Raw genomic sequence first — 4,510 nt, 5'->3', positions numbered from 1 at the left:
GAGTCTGACACTGTTTCCACTCCACAGCTGCTTATGTGACTGGAAATATGCAAATAAACCTCATCACCTATTGGCTATAAAATCATAAGTTGGGGGGAGGGCCCTAAATTCACTTCCAAGTATTTGCGCAAACTGTAAAGAGGATAAACCTTGCCCGCGAGAAGAGGGGAAAAGGGCAGAAGGGAAAATTTGCTTTCTCTGTAAGGTTCCTCTTTGCTTTTCCTAAGGACTCTGTCTTGCAAGGGCCCCCTGTACAAGCACCAAACACAAATTTATATGCATTTATGTTAAATACTCTCAATCACCATTTTTCCAAGGAGGGGAAGTTAAGCTGTTAAACTACATTTGATCAATACTTAAACTATACTTCTCTTTTTATGGCTTCTGTTTGTAACTTGCAGTGTTTGTGGTTGTTGTTTATCTTTTTGTTTTTCCCAAAATTCTGTACAATGTCAATTTAGGGATCCATGGACACACATTGTTCTGCATCTTATGCTTGCACAATCTGGTATATTAACATTGGCAAAATGGATTAGCCTATGTGGTGGAGAAAAGCCCTCCTGCTCTAACTAGTTTCTAAGTTTTCTCTCACGAAAATTATACCCACTCCTCAAACTCATAAAGGAATCCAGGGATAACATTTTATCATCAGAGACAGATTATTGAGGTCAAATAATATAAAACTAGATTTGTTATGCTAAGTGAAAGAAGACTGTCACAAAAAATACATATTGTATGATTCTATTTATATAAAAATCCACAAATAGGCACATTTTGAGACAGAAAGTAGATTAGTGGTTGCCTGGAGCTGGGGAATAGGGGCTGGGGAACAATGGAGAAGTTTTGGGGGAATGGTGATAAAAAATGTTTTAAAATTACATTGTGGTAAAACATTGACTTGTACACTTTAAATGGGTGAAATTTATGGTATGTAAATTATATCTTAATAAACCTATTAAAAATGTTGTCTTGAGGTATGCAACTAAAATAATAATGAAGTCTCATTGGATGTTGTATTTTTTGCCAAAATGTTCGGAATACTTTCAAATATCTTTCTAAATGTAAATAATTTGCATTAGCCAAGAAAAACAATTATCTTTATACTCCACACTTTACATCTGAGAAACAGACTCATAAATCAAAACCTCCAATTCACTGTATATTGAATTATTTCTCTGAATATCCTGAATGCTTCCTTCCATTCATTCTACCCCCATCCACATTTGTGTGTGAGAAAGATGAAAGGCCACAGAATTTAAACTGGGCTCACATGTTAAGTTTTTCTTATAAATGAAATACATCTAATAATACCCCAGTAATTCTAAATTTGTTATTCTGTAAAATAGAATTCTATTGTTAATTTGATGCATTAAATGCCACAACACAATATATTGTCTTGGCAATTATTCAACAATATATTGTGCACATTCATTCTATATGACAAAGCATGTAGAGGAATTCTGAAACCTGCAAAGAATTAAACCCCTCAGAGGAACTTCAGAATAGACTGTGCAGAAGATGAATAACTATGATGTGGTAGCCCTCCAAAAACTATATAGTAAATTCTAATTTAAAAAAAAAAAATGACACAAAATGAATACAGTTGCATGGTATGTGCTCAAGATATAAATGACATATAAACAAAAGTGCAAAAATGCCCACTATCTTATACAGAATACTCATGAGGTCTATTTTCCCACATAAATATTGTTTGCTAAGATAAACAACCCAATCTGCACTTCTGTGTCTTTCAGAGAACTACAACATTTTATGTAACTGCTAAAGGGAAGTCTGAGTCTTATAATGTATGTTTAAAATGATTTCCCAGGTTAACAGATAACAAAACCAAAGAAATAAAGGGTTAGAATAATTTTTTTTTTTTTTTTTAACACGAAACCAGCTTTGGAATGGCCTGTGCTGTTATGCTGCATGTCCATCGGGGTGGCAGAGATTTCCAGGAAGAATTAACTCCTAGCAACTCAGCCTGGTAAAAAAAGGAGACAATTTGGCTCCGATCGCCAGGACAAGCAATGAACAGGTGGGTGTGGCGGCAATGCGCTCTCCTGATTGGCTGTTCTCGGAGATGCCTGCGTTGTACTGCGGAGGCTGTTGATCTCCAGGTCTGGACTGCCTGTGCGTTAGCGAAGTGCCTCGGTGAAGTGCCTCGTCCAAACTTCAGCAAAGTTATTTGATTACCGATGACATGATGCTTGACTTTTTTCATAATTGGCATTTCCTTTGTAACAGGCTTAAAAATCTTCAGATTAGAAGAAGCTAAATTGTTTTATAAAAGTTTAACAACCCAGCACTCTTACAGCAGGACACTTGCTCCTGGTATAAGTTTAAAATTATGTAAATAAAAAGTTAAATGGGTTTACCTACAGAAAGGACCAGAAACTCCAGAACTGTAGTGAAGTTCTATCTACCTATCATCTATTATTTAGATTGAGGGACTGCTATTTGCATACACTGAGCACTTCTCATCTGTTTCTGCATTTAATCATTACAAAAACAAAAACAAAAAACGCCCTGGACTTAATAATATTCCAATTGTACAGAAGATGAAACTCAAGAATAAATAACAGTAACTACAAATCACAAAGTTTTTTCCTTTGGCGATCCCAAGGGGGAAAAATATTTGATGGTTATATTTTAATCTTGCTGTAATTACAAATTGGAAAAGGCTGAGAAGCAGATGTTTGTTGTGCATGCGTAATTTAGGGCATATTTTTTTTGTGGCTTTTTTTTTCTAAATTAAAATATGATGGAATGTCTAAGTGGGCTCTAAAAGAACATCAGTACTGAAGTAGATCTGGTCTTTACCACAAAAATTATATTTAATGTAGAAAAAAGCATGGCTAATGAAAATAAAAGTTACACATATAAACTCTTAAATATAATAAGTACTTAAAAATCTATTGACTTTTAATAAGAAAAAACAAAATCAAAATGCTAACCAAAAATTGCTGTGAAAAACTTTTCCAGTGTCACTTACCATATGCACATATGCACAAGCTGCATCTGTCAGAGATGGTGATGTGACAGTGAGGGTGAGGATGAGGTTGAGATCATAGCTCTGGGATCTGGTGCCTGAGGCTAGAGCTGTCCTACTGGACAGTTGATAAGTGGAGATGCTGACCTTGCAGACTTCTTTTATTCATTACCTAGCAAAGCTATGTTGAAGAAATTCCAAGAGGCAGTTCAAAAGAAGGTTAAATTCAGAGTATAATTCTCCATTGGTAAAGTTGGGTGTTATATTTTGAAAAAGATAAAGTATAAATATATATTATACTTAGCCAATTTGCTACTCTCCTTCCTCCACCAGGTTTGAATAAAGGAACCAGTGATACTTTCTTTGCTCTGGGGGTGAAGGAACTGTGGAGTATGGAAAGAATTGCTTCAATGATAAAAGTATGGTGTTAAATAATCCAGACACATTGTAAGGATTTTAGTTTTTTGCATTGGGGATATGCATCCCCTCCCCTCTTCCAAGAATAAAAGAAAGGAAACAACAAAAGAAAGAAAGAAAGAAAGAAAGAAAGAAAGAAAGAAAGAAAAAAGAGAGAAGGAAAGAAAGAAAGAAAGAAAGAGAAATAAATCATATTTTAATATCAGCATTAAAAGATTTGCCTAAATAAAGTTTAGAAGAGAAATGAGAGATAATTTTTAAAGAGAGAGTGAATAATAATTTAAAAAGCCAATGCATTGCAATGGCATGTCCTGGAACAAGGCCTTATGGTGAGGGAGACACATCAGAACATACCAGAGAGACAAATACTGTGACTGCTGAGGGGGAGAAAGGTGTAGGCCTTTTCTAGAAGACAGCTCATAAAAACCAAAATGAATGTCCCACAGATAGCCTACTGGATTTATAATCCATGTTAATTTTTAAGTAGTTTTATTTAAAAAAAAAAAAAAGAACAACTTAAAAACTGAAATCCATGTAGGAAATAAAAGGAGAGTTTCTCTGAGACCTGACTTGACTTGAATATGTAAGACCACCAGTGTTTTTTGCTGAGGACTTCACATTCCGAGGTAACTTCAGACAAAACATCAAAGATCTAGGCTGAAAATGAGCTAACCTGAGTTCAGCACAGATATGTTTGAAGTGCCCCCTGCTGACTTCTGGTGACACCGTAACATCTCAAAAAAGTTATTTTTTAGAGGCTTCAGACAGAATTAATTTGAATAATCATTAAGCTCTTTTATTACTTGAAATTTTCTTGTTTATCTTGTTAAATTATATGTAACATGAAAGAAGGTATTGTTCTTATCACCTCTGGGTACTTCCCATAGCATCAAACTGTGCTGGGAAGTTAAGAGGTTCTTGGTCAATAGTTGTTGGGGGTATTAATAACACTGAGTAAAAGATGATCCAGTGTTAAATGGGGGGAAAAGCAAGATATATTTTATTTTTAATTTTTGCTGAATTTTGAAATTATGAAACTTGTCATAATCTAGGCCAAATCTATCTGGGTTATGGAAATGGAGGACTCTTTATCTGACGGGA

This window comes from Neomonachus schauinslandi, chromosome 2 (genome assembly GCF_002201575.2).
Source record: "Neomonachus schauinslandi chromosome 2, ASM220157v2, whole genome shotgun sequence".
Taxonomy (NCBI): domain Eukaryota; kingdom Metazoa; phylum Chordata; class Mammalia; order Carnivora; family Phocidae; genus Neomonachus; species Neomonachus schauinslandi.
The sequence above is the reverse complement of the archived record's forward strand: the minus strand, read 5'-3'. Positions refer to the sequence as shown.